This window comes from Mastomys coucha, unplaced genomic scaffold (assembly GCF_008632895.1).
Source record: "Mastomys coucha isolate ucsf_1 unplaced genomic scaffold, UCSF_Mcou_1 pScaffold2, whole genome shotgun sequence".
Classification (NCBI taxonomy): domain Eukaryota; kingdom Metazoa; phylum Chordata; class Mammalia; order Rodentia; family Muridae; genus Mastomys; species Mastomys coucha.
In genome coordinates, this window is record NW_022196902.1 from 17,903,726 (window position 1) to 17,916,772 (window position 13,047).

The 13,047-nt window shown below is 41.4% G+C and overlaps 1 protein-coding gene across 16 annotated transcripts in view; it reads left to right on the plus strand.

The window, feature by feature from the left end:
* The window catches only part of Epb41l2 (erythrocyte membrane protein band 4.1 like 2), a 177,774-nt gene that overhangs the window by 60,167 nt on the left and 104,560 nt on the right, over positions 1-13,047 (plus strand). For 2 of the 16 annotated variants that reach the window (XM_031380624.1, XM_031380633.1), the window contains exon 2: positions 2,183-2,269. The exons of the other annotated variants lie outside the window; for them this stretch is intronic. The gene's annotated coding sequence lies outside the window, so the exon portion shown is untranslated. The remainder of the gene's footprint in view (positions 1-2,182; positions 2,270-13,047) is intronic. 16 annotated transcript variants of the gene reach the window in all.

A 13,047-nucleotide genomic window follows, 5' to 3' on the forward strand; every position in this document is an offset into this window, starting at 1 on the left:
AAAAAAAAAAAAAAACCCAAAAAACAAAACAAAAAAACCCAATGTTTTGATGAAGTCATTCACATCTCACCTATTTTTTTTACTCTAGAATATAGTTGCCTATATATTACTGAATTCCTATAAGAATTTATAGCTTTCTAATTCCTTTGGCTGTTGTTCACACATATTCTTCTGCTATTTACTCTGCTCTTAGCTTGAATTTGACTCAGCACTGTTAACCATGTAAGGTTTTCCACTCAAGAACAAGGATGTTCTCTTGTTCCACGTCTCTCTATTCCTCTCCCTTCTTCCTAGCAGGAGGCCATCAGGGGCTTCTTTCCATGTCTTACTATGTTCTGACACTTTGGGACCACACGAGGAAACAGTCTCTTGGGTTTAGGCTGGCCTTGGTGACTAAGGAGTATCTCTGAGGAAGAAGCAAGTCTGGCATGTTTGACTCTTGTGTTTTGGTTCAAGGTGCAGTTTTATTATGGCTTCAAACTCACTGATTCTCTGAAGTCAGTGTAAGTCTTCAGGACTTTATATGAGCTAAGCCACACATTGGTCAGATGTGGAGGTGTATCTGAAAACAGGTGGGGAAGCATCCAGTCTCTTGCTTTATTTTATGAGTCAGTATCTGTGGCCTGGAACTGGTGCAGGCTACTCTGACCCCTGTTGAGTCACTCTGCCTTAGCTACCCTGGGTACTGGTCCTGTAGGAAGGACCCAGCAAGCATGGCCGCCCTTCTCTGAGAGCCATTGCAGCGAGGAAGGAGGTTGGAGATATTTAGTCTTGAAACTCTTCATCAGTAGGGGTGAGGAAGATGAATCACTGTACCTATTTGTAGGGAGGGAGAGAGCAAGAATAATAAGATGGAAAAATAAAGACAGCCAGATATCAGGGTGAGTCTAAGTCTAGTTGTCACTTGGCAAGGTTGATATAAAATTTCCTGCAAGATTTAAAAAGTGATTGGGATGGGTATGGAAAGTTCTCTAGAGATGACAGTTTAGGTATTAGAGAAATATAACAAATTGGCCAATGTTGTAGTAATTTCTTACCCCCATAAGCCTGTGTAAAAAAAACATCGCCAGTTATGTTTATAATATAATATATAATAATATAGATTGGGCAGATCTATCACTATCCTAATTTATTCCCCACCTTTGAGACCCTGTGCTACTTGTGGCTTCACCAGACCACGTGGTTCTGCTCCATCTTCCTCCCACCTCCTCTTCTTCCATCTTTCTGAGATCTCCCATCCCAGCTGCCCTTCCACTGCTCAGTCATCGGCTGCATCCTTTATTTGACCAGTCAGAATGGGGAGAAGGTTCAGTGAGATCAACTGTGTCCATCATCTACTCCTCCTTGGGGCAGCCCCTCTTGAGGTAGCAGAATTAGCATCAAAATGCAAGCAGCACGTAGGCAATCTCCAGCAGGCCAAGTGGTTGGTTATGGTAGGGAAAACAACTAAAAAATTATTTTTCCCCTGTGGCAGCACACTGTGTTTCTTATAATGTACTTAAGTTCTCTCATTTCTCTTGAATAGTTTTTGTTTATTATTCACTATAGATAGCTGATGGTAGATGTGTATGTCCTCTAAGCCAAACCTTTTGTTTTCACTGTAAAGAGTCTTCCTTTTGATTGATTGTGACACCCCTACGTTGCTTCTTGTTAAAGTAGATATTGGAGGCCTTTGTACCCCACTTATTGACCATGAGGTGTCAGGATATGTAGCAGGTATGACTGATTCCATAAGCAGCTGTGACACATCATGGACGCGGCCATGTGTGTGATGTGTCTAAGTACACAAGTATGCTTTGTTCTTTAAAAAGGGAAAGGGAATAGTAATATTTTTGTTTTATTTTTGTTTTTGGTGCAAAACTCTGTTGCCAGAGTGATCTCATCTCTTGATTATCTTTTGTTTGTTGACTTATTATATTTAGTAGTTGTGTATACTCTCTAAGACATTTGGGAATATTTTCTGTTTGGCTGGAGAAACAGGTAAACTACCTCAGGAATTAATTTTATGACTGAAAGGAAACACTGCTTCTTAGAGATGCTTGTGTTTATCTTTGGGGTCTAGTGTTAGTGCACTATTCCTGGCCTGGAGCTCTGCTGCCTCTGACTTAAGCACTGGGACTGAATTGTGTCAGCACTGCTGCTTAAGGGTTTATCCTAATCCAGGTGTCCTTGGGTTGTACAGGGCTGGTGAGTAAGGTGGTGGCAGTGACTGCAGACCTGGACGGCAGGCATGGGCTCCCAGCACTCTTAGGACTCCATCACTGATAATGTAAGTTGTGCTTTTCCGGGATGCTGTGACTGATGTCTTGTTGGGTAGTGAGCAGCATGTGTTTTTGATGGTGTCATTCTTGTAGAGCAGATGTACATCTGAACTTGGTCTCAGAGGGTTATTTTGTGTTGCAGCCTGAGGAGGTATCTAGCTAGTGCTGAGCCAGCTGCACCGCTGGCTGAGGCACTGTGCTAGTTTGGTTTTCAGGTCATTAGGCTGACTAGGTTTTCTAGAAGATTTATTTAGCAGTGTCCTAGATGTTCTGTGTTGCCACTGCATGTTATATTTGAGGGATCCAGAAGAGTCTAATGGTGGCTCCATTGTGATAGTTGTAACTGCTTTCCAGAATGAGTACCTCCACTTTCCCAAGCACCTTTTACCTTTGATAAGATTTTGTATTAGGGAAATTTGGGTCCCTTCTTTGGGTCCCTAGTTGCAAAACAGACTCTACAAAGTTTGAGGACAGTTTTAATAGGATTTAAAAGAGAACTGTAGGGCAGCAAACTAAAGTTTGACGCTTCTGTGTGTAGAAGATGGAGAAAAGGAAGCCATGCTGTTTGAATTAGGATGGTATGGAGGTTGGTCACATGGCAGACAAGTAGCCAGAGGGCAGGAAGGGCAGCTTAGAAAAGGACAGAAGGAAGCCAGTGTGAAGAACACATGCTTAGAAAAGAGCTAGCAGAAGAGTGCGAGGCTGACTTTCTGAGTGACGCAGAGAGGCAGCCAGCTTGCCAGGCTGCATGGCTGTGGCTCTTTAAGTACCCTGGGAAATAAGAGGGGATTCTGGGAAGGACGGTACATTGTCTTAGCAAAGAGCTACTTATTCCTCCACCTCTAGCATGGCTTAAGGTAAAACCTGCTCTCTTGAAGTAGCCCCGTGTCCAGGTGATTGGTAGACCCAAAGGGATTGATTCCGTTTTATACTTGGGGGAGCTTGCCATGTTTGGCCCATACCCACCAAGAACACAGCCTTCCCTGAGGTGCCTGTGCAGAACCTGATCAAGTAGAATAAAGGTTGATACCAACTTGAACCTGTAAGAAACAAGCCTCCCTCTCTGCTCTGACAGCCAGTATTGCACATCGATGAGGGAGCCTCAGCATTCTTGTAGTTTGGAAAAGTACCTGCCATCTTTCATCCATCTGCCCATCCATCCATCCATCCATCCATTTTTAAAGGCCCTACTATGTAGCTTAGGTCAGCCTGTCCTGCCTCCAGCTCCCTGAAGGCTGGTGTTACAATGGTATAGCCATACCAGGCACTGTCCTGTACTCAGGAGAAGAAATGAGCTTCATCTGAGGTGATAGGGAGTGAGGGTAAGTTTATTCAGAAACACAGTTCAACACTACCTTTTAGCACACTTCATGCAAAGAGGAACAATTGGCAAATATCCATCGCCTGGGGTGGGGACATTCTGCCTTTCTCAGAACATTTAAAAAGCTGACCTCTCACATACTTAGATCCAAGATTCTCCAATTCTTTGATAGTTAGAAGTGCTTTGGGATGGTTTGGATTGCTTTTGTTACTCAGAAGGGCCTGTACTCTGGTCCGTTCTAGGGTTCATCTCAGAGACTGCCTCTTTCCTCTTGCTTTTCTTAGAGTTGACACCTGCTCCCTTCCTTCCTTCCCCAACTGCTGTTTCTTTTTTTTGGGGGGGGAGGTTCTCTCCATAGTCTAGGCTGGTCTTGAACCTGCTGTATAACTGAGGCTGATTTCGAACTCTGATTGCCTTGCCTACACTTCCAGAATGCTTAGCTTACACATGCAAACCATCATCCATACCTGCCATTCCTCATATGTCTTAATGCACAGTATAAGAGACGACACAAAATTTTTCATGAAAATGAGACAAAATGCATGTGCCATTAGAGTGCTTGTTTACTTAATAATACAACTATGGGATCATTACATGCCTATCTTGGATATCAGAAAAATAAGATCATAATTGCCAGAACTGCTTGAAAATGGAGGTCTACTGCATTTCCTCCATTTGCCCCCACTTTTTAAAAAAATCCATCTTTAAGCATAATTTGTACATCAGAAGCTCTGAGAGGTAGAGAGAACAGTTGGGACCCCAGAGGAGGGGAAGGGTGGGGTGAAAGGTGGGTGGCAGGGACTCCACTCAGTGATGATGGTGATGGCTGGTGCTCAGTTCTGCTGTCTGCTTTCTGAATCTTGCCTGGGGTTGAGTCTTGGGGCTAAGTGGCTTTCCTCAGCTCAGGTATAGCATTCAGCCTGGGAGAAATGAGGTCAGAAAGGGTGGTCAAGCCAGCATCTTACAGGCCTCTTCATTCCAGGTGAAGAACTCCACTTGCTCTCTGTGACTAATCACTGAGGTTTTCTGGATACAAATGATTCCATCAGAACTGGAATTGAGGAAAACTGGTTGAGAAGCAATATTCTGGAAAGATTGGAAGTAGGGCTAACTAGTAAGTTGTATGAAACAGAGGTGGAACAGTTTACAGTTGTGGGTGACTCTTGTCCATTAGTCTATTGACAGTTGTGATTGAAGCTTTTCTCTCAAGCCATGAAAGAGCATTTTGGGGCACTGAACACACACAGGAGAGTGATTTAGTCTCCCCACTGTGCTTCTTCCCCGTGCCCTGTGTGCAGACATGTTCTTATTTGGGTTCCCATTTCTGGCACTCGTGTTTCTTCCCCAACCCATTTCTTAGTTTGCTTTTGCTTTTTTGTTGTGTCGGGGGATGCACTCCAGGGTCCCTGTGCTTGGTGTGTGAGGCGTGTGCTTTACCACTAAGGGTCTACCAGCCTTCCTGATTCATTTCTAAAGCAACTCTCATAATAGGATTTTGAAAATGTTACTCGGTTGACTGAGTTAGTGTATGTTGATTTCTCTATCAACTCCAGTCTCATTAGTTTAGCTACATTTTTAGTGCTGTTTTAGGGATGCTCCTGTGCCACTTTTGAAAATGAGTTGTCTCTAATTCACACGAATGTTCCTCCTTGTTCATGTTGGAAAGTCAGTGTGCTAACTGGGAAGTGAAGGATTTGAGAATTAAAACTTGGTCTCCTGACACCTAGTGTCCTTAGCTGTAGAGGGAAGCATTGACTGAGTTTGCATGAAGTGGTCATGAGGAAGTCAATGTCCTGGGAAGCTGCTGTAGTTGCTCCTCATGACTGGGACTCTCACACACTGTTGATGAGAAAAAAAAATATTTCCACTGATAACTTTTATTTTGAAGTTGTTGTTACAGTTTTTCTTTGTAAGTTTCACATTTGCAGTTAAAAAGTGTTTTGTTTTTTTTTAATTAAACTCTGTTCCATGTTGAAGTGAAGGAAATTTGTGCCCTAGTAGTTTTAATTTCTCTCTGTAGACTCTTATTCTTCATTTTTAGTTCTGCTTTATAAATTTTTACTGGTTTTTCCCTTCAAAAGTCAACAGCCCTGTTTTTTAGTGGAAACAGTGCTCTTTGTCAGGCTAAAGAAGTGCCCTTGTTATTCCCTTGAGACATTCTACAGATGCCATTTTGCAGTTCCGAAATGTATGTCATTAAATCGTGCATGCATTGTGGTTGGTATTGTAATGGAGTTATAGAGAAAATTAAACAAAAACTCTTGTCATATGATAGCAAAACAAAGACAGGCTTTTTCTTGATCCTGGGAGATGTGTGTTGCATGTTCCTGTGTGGCCGCAAAGCAGATGATTTCTTCTGCACTTGAATGTGACCACACATGGTTGACTCTGTGGCCAACCTCACAGTTAGAATGGCTTCTGAGAAGGACTCTCAGCTCATGTTGATATGTATTGCTCTTTAAATATCTCTAGATTTATTTGCCAAGTGGTCTTAACCCTTGTATTCAAAAGAATTAGAAGCAAAAATCTGCTGGGAAATTGCCTTGATAAAATGCAGGAAATTCCTTTCGTTCTTTTGAATCCAGCTGAAACCAGACTTTTGAAAGTCCCCTGGTGTAACAGTGTCTGGAAGCCTTGGTTGTTTAGAGTCCAGCAGTTTGTATGCCTGCAAGCTCAGAGAACACATCACAAATGCACCTCTGTGTTCAGATAAATCTCCTGCACACGGAATAGTACCATTTGGTATAAGGATGGGACCTTAATCTTCTTTTTATTGCCTGTAAAACTCTCAGTGGGAGGAAAGCAAAGGGAAGAGCCCCCTGTGTACTGTCAAGGGTTTTAAATTATGTGTAAGTTATTATTCCATTTACCTTATTTATTGTGTGTATGTCTGTGCATGTGAGGATAGTCTGTGGGCGTTGTCTCTCTTACCATGTTGGACCAGTACATCAGATTTAGTGGCAAGCATTCTTACCTGGCGAGCATCTTTTTTCTTATTAAGTATCAGCACATATTATATTATGTACAGGAAACTTGGTAATAGAAAAATACAGTACAACACACTTTCCCAGTGCCCATATTTCTGGAATTAGCAGCTAGCATTTTGATTAAACATTCCTAGTCTTTGGTTTGTAGGTATGTATGTGTGTATTCACACAACAGCATTCTCTTTTTAAACTTACTTTCCTTTGACAGAACAGGGCAAGAAAAAAAAATCTGTGCTCTACAGACTGTTATATGGTAGAGCTTGTGTCTGGAAACATTACCTTCATTAGTAGCAGGTATATATGTTAATTGATTACAGTTGTGACACAGAAAGTGATAGGCTACCATTCTAGATGTTTTCTGAGATCATAGAAGTAGAGCAGGTCCTTCCTGTTAAGGAACCATTGAAATAGAGATCCGATTACACAGCTTTAACTTGCAGATTTTCAAGGGCTGGTTCAATTGTGATCTTGTTATTTGGACTTTGTGGTTAACAGTGTTTGTCTATCAGGGTATCAGCTGTGCCAGTTTGTGGTGATTTCAAGCCCCCATGTCATGATAGTCCATCTGTTTCTTTAAAAGGTAAATATAAAATTGGTATAGACAGATCCTGTTAAAATCAACTCCATGACAAAATTTAAATTTCTTTTTTATGGATTTTCTTGCATAATTTGGGGTCCAAGTTGATAAATCAGTCACTGAATGAGGGAACTTAAAGATTCTTGGGGCCAGTGGAAGAGAAAAGTGACCTGAATTTCCTTATTTCCTTACTTTGGGATAGAGCAAGGATGCTTAACTTTATATATAGAAACAGAACAGAAAAAGCAGAGGTAAACTTTACCATTTAGTTTATTCTAGCTGGTCAAACTGAAATTACCAAGGAGAATAGGAAAGGATTGGCAGGGAAGATATGATATGGTTCCCAGTTATTTCCATACCATACTACTTGAATATGTATTCATCAGATTAGTGTTGATCATGAAGGAGGAAAGGTTTATACAAGTAGGAGAAGGGGGAAGTTACCTGTGTGTGTGTGTGTGTGTGTGTGTGTGTGTGTGTGTGTACACCTCAGTACACACATACCAGCCCTCAGTTCTCCAGGGCAAATCTTGCAGCTTTCTTTGATCTGCTGCATCTGGAGGGAATGTCTTACCTTCCAGAACACAGGGCTGTTGGTTCCTCTGGTTCTGCTGCTTTCTCTCCCAAGTCAGTGGTGACTACCATTGTTAGGCCCGCCATTCTGCCCTGCCCCTTTGCACGGCCCCTTCACATTCTGTACTGTCAGTGGATGTGTGGTTCATAGGGTGTGGGTGACTAGGTGAGAGAGCTTTGCTGCATGGAAGGGGCAGATTTGCTTCAAGCATCATGCTGTAGCTCAGGGTCATTTTGAAAACAAGTTGTGTTATACTTAGGCTGTTTTAGTACACAATCTGAAATCCTACTGTTATTCTGCTAGTGGTGGATTTAGCTGGTGTGGTTTGTCATCTAGATTTCTGTTTCATAGCTTTTGTTATTTGTATATGTACCATCAACTCACAATTAACTTTTGGGTTCCACTCAGGCCCAAGTGTCATTGTATATATTCTGTGACTGAAAAATCAGTAATAGATACATTGCTGGATTTGGTCACGTAGTGCCTATTTTCAGTCTTTGATCTGGAAGGTCATGTTGGATTTTTTGTTGGTTTGTTTGCTTTTAAGTGTAGTCATGAGAATTGGACAGTGTAGACCTAAGATGAAGGTTTGCATTAATGCACATGGGAGCATGGAGATGTATTTCTTGTTGCAGAAGTTGGTGTGGCTGGAGTTAAAGGACTGTGGAGGGGCTGTGGAAGACAGCGGGGAGGAACTATTAATTGCTTTCTCCCTTGGCAGCCTGCATAGAACTCTCTTCAGGTGCCCAGGAATTCAGACTTGAGAGGGGGGCTTTAGGTCAGATCTAGCTGGAGTCATCTCAGTCTTGTCCCCTCATTGTGTGTTATCTTCAGTTAAAGGGGCCACTCTCAACCCCTGGGAGAGAACCAAGACTATATCGTAATCTGTATACTGTGGGGTCCCTGTGGACTTCCCTGACCAACCATTGGAAAGGAGGTGTCTCATGCTGGGATTTTTGTGGGGAGCATTGTCAGATCAAGTGGCTTAATTTCCTTTAACACACACATGTGCACATACACAACCACACCCACACCCCCCCACTCACACACTCACACACACACACTCACACACGCACACACATATAACCTACCTATAATTTTAGGTAAAAATCCTTGAAGTTTTATCAATAGCCTTGGCATTACTGCAATATCATTCGTTCTTTGTTTTTTATGTTACTTACTTTAAAGAGAACTTGAGTCAAGTCTCTAGCAGTAAATTCCTGGAGAGAAATGATGGGAAGTTGGGATGCCCAGATGAGGAGCTGACTTTGATAATTGCTGCCGTTCAGTACAAAGCACTTTCATGTCCATTTTTTCCACATGCTGGGCTGAGAGATTCAACCTCAAGAAGACAGCTGCTGAGCTCACAAGACACTGGTAAGACTTAAGACATGACAACATGGTCAGTGGTAGAAATCCAGAGGACGTCCAGCAACTAGCCTGGATGGAGAGGCAGGTGTGCCTCTGCACTGTCTTGCTGTGCTTTCTTTAGAGTGGGGAGCTCGTAGTAGCCTTTACTCCATGATTATATGCAGCAGCTTATACATTCATCAAATGCTCCTTTCCTTACCCATTGCATATCAGGTCTGTGCTGGTTTCAGCTAAAGGTTGCTACAGTCTTCCTCCAGCATTGAAACCTCCAGGAAGTATCACTTAGGGACATACAAGATTCCTGCCCAAGCGTTTTTCTAAAGCCAATGGGTATGTGTTTAGATCCAAGAGAAACAAGTTACAGCCATGGTTGTAAACTTTTCACATCTTCTCAAGAGCATAAAAATAATTTCCATGCTTTTTTTTTTGTTTTACAAAGAGTACGTTTTTCTGAAGAAGAATAAAGCAAAGAAAATGCATCAGTTTATATGTGTCTTCATGTTACTTTTTAGTAATTTATACAACATGGTGCTGTCATTTGAGTTTTGGCTATGATTTTTAGCTTTAAAAATCCTAGAAGAGAAAAGCACACATGTAGACATTTTTGGGCTGTGTTGAAAGTTCAGATAACACTGGATGATATTGATTTTTAGAGTGTAGATATTTTAGAAGTCGTAAAAGAAATACTGTACTGTTAAAATTAAGTTCTATAAGGGAAAGCAAAAACTCAGTAAGAAATGCCTCCTACTGTGTGAAATGGGAACTTGACATATTTAAAGGCTTTAGCTTAAATTATTAAATTAAAATATAATTATGAAAATTGTCTACTGGATATGCCATACCCAGGTAATCATAGCCCTTCCTATGACTACCATGACATTTCTGTCTATGCTGAAGACAGCCACAGCAGAGCCATGTTACTAATGTGGTAGATGATGGAGGTGGGAAAGGAATAAAGCAGTGATAGATGTCCTATTCATATAGCGGCCCTCTGTACATCCGCTTGCTTGCCTATGACACCCCTGTCTGGCTGCTGCTGAAATTTCAGCCTGTTTAAATGAGCACCAGCACCTTCATTTCTACTTGCAGGAGTTTGATAATTCTCAGTAGAAGGACAAGAAGAAACTTATGTAAGGGCTGCTGTAGGTGTTTTCTAAGATAAGGAATTCTCCTGTACAAAACTGGGGTCTTGATCAGTGAGAACATCTGGTTCTGACTTAATATCTATCCCATCCTCAGAGACTGCTATCTCCCTCAGAGATAAATAAATACAATAAAAAAAAAATGCCGGTTTCTTAGGAACAACACAGTTCACTTTACCATTTGCCTTCACGGTTATGAGATAAACTCAACTCTGCTACAAATGAATACACTAGTCCAGTGGAGTAAATAAATTTATAAATTTATATTTATATTTATTTATATTTATTTTTTATAATTGTGATATTCATTGTTGACATTTTTGCTCCTATGAATTTGGAGAAGCCCTGGAATTTTTTTTTTCAGGTCTAGTGCTAGAAATGGCAAGGGGAAGGACGACAGCTGTGTCTCTCTTGTCCCCTTGAAGACATGTAGCTCTCAATAGTGCTGCTCTCAGAAGGTTTTAGATTAGAGCAGTTAGGAAGGGTACAGTTCCTCATGCTGTGCTGACTCCCAGCCACAACGTTATTTTTGTTGCTACTTCATAACTGTAATTTTGCTACTGTTATAAACCTTGATGTAAATATTTGATATGTGACCTTAGCTCCCAAAGGGGTCCCGGCCCACAGGTTGAGAACCACTGGACTAGTGTATTCATTTGTAGCAGAGTTGAGTTTATCTCATAACCATGAAGGCAAATGGTAAAGTAAACTGTGTTCTTTCTTAGAAACAGACTTTTTTGTTGTTGTTATTTGCTTCTGACTGTATTTTTTTTTTTTTTTTTTTTGCCTCCATCTCCATAATGTAATCAGACAGTTTTACCTTGAAGTAACCTGTTTGTGCAGCTAAGCTGATCTTGGTGCTGATTTCCATGCCTCAGTGGCTGGCAGCTTCAGTTACCTGGAGACCACCACTTCTGCTTTGCCTGAGTCAGCTGAGCCTTGGCTTTTGTTTCCAGTACATAGCCTAAAGTTGGCTCTTGCCTGTTTGTTCAACATAACACTTTCTTTTCACTGGTGCCTTTAAATTACATGTAGTTTTTAATGTGGGCACTGTCTTGCTATTTGTTTTCTATTTCTATTGCTATCTGTTTTCCTCTCTTTTCCTGTCTATGCAGGTTAATTGAATAATTCTTTGATTTCATTTTATCTCTACTTGTGGTTTTCTCTGTTTTATTGATGCCCAATCCAAAGTTTAATGTATCCCTCACCATTCCTTCTGTGATAATGACTTCAGGGAAGGCTCTGCTGCTCAGCTATTCAACCTCTGGCCCCACACCCCCTGCTCCCAATCTCTCTGGCCACATTCTTCTCACCCTTCTGCTAGTTGAATATTTGCTAACTTTATCTACTTCACAGTTCTCACATAGGTGAGTTCGTTCATGGCTGACTTTAATGTTGATATCCAACATTGGGAAGTGCTTGTGTTCTTAATTCTGGTGTCTTGAAAAACAAAGGAATAGGTTTATTAGAACACTGAAACACTGAATGGGTTTCTTTATTACTCTCTTTTCTAATTCTTCAGAAAATATAGATCAGATCTTATTTTCTTTCAGCTCATTCCCTCTTCCAAAGACAATACTAACAAGCTTAAGCTTGAATAGATCTTGTCTTCTTTTTAATTATAATTTTTAAAAATACTTAGATTCTATCATTTCCCGATTCCCTTTCCTCCCTCCAGATCCTCCCATGTACCTCCTTTCTGTCAAATTCATAGCTTTGTTCCCTATTGTGCGTGCACCACACACACACATACCCACACACACACCCCCACCCTGCTTAGTCCATAGAATATTGTTTGTATATATGTTTTCAGGGCTAACTGTTTGGTATGGAAGAATCAGTTGGTGTGTCCTTCCCTGGGGAAGGCTGTGCCTCCCACTCTCAGCACTCTGTTGCTGCCTGTAGTTCCTAGTCTAGGTTGAGCCTTACAGGGCTTTTCCATGTCAGCATTAGCATGTCTGTTGGTGTTGTCCCTGCTCAGGTTCTGTTTAGACTGCCATGTTAGTGAGACATGGAGGGTGGAGCGTCCTGAGAGACCATCTCAAAGCAAAATTCCCATTCTCCTGACTTTTTAGAACCTTTGCACTTCTCTTCTTCAATGAGCCCTGAGCCTCAGGTGCGGGCGTTACGTGGTAGGAGCTATGGAGTCACTCAGAGTTGGACTCAATAGCTCTGCACTGTGATCCATGTTCTGTAATGGTCGAAGCTTCTTGTCTATTACAAAGATACATTTTCTTTATCTGCATATCTGCACATATCTGCAGATTTTATTTTCTTTGCAGCTGGATAGTTAGTTCTCAATGGGTTATATGATCTACATTTTCATTAAACGTTTGTCAGGTGGAGGACATTTAGGTTGTTTCCATTTTCTAGATATTGTGACTAGAACTTCAGTGAACACGGCTGAGCAAGGATCTGTGAAGTAGGATGTCGAGTCCTTTGGGCATGTGCCAGGGAATGCTATAGCTTGGTCATATGGTAGATTAGTTTTAGCTTTTTGAGGGTTCTTCAAACTGATTTCCAGAGTATCTGGGCTAGTTTGCAACCCCACCAACAGTGAATAAGGGTTTCCTTTTTCCACATCTTCTCTAGCATTTGTTGTGAGTTGTTTTGTTGATCTTGGCATTCTTACAGGGGTAAGAGAAAATCTTAAAGTTGTTTCTGTAAGCATTTCTCTAGTTGTTAATGATGATAAACAGTTTTTGGGTATTTCTTAGCCAATTTTATTTATTGTTTAAGAACTCTGCTTAGGCCGGGCGGTGGTGGCGCACGCCTTTAATCCCAGCACTTGGGAGGCAGAGGCAGGCGGATTTC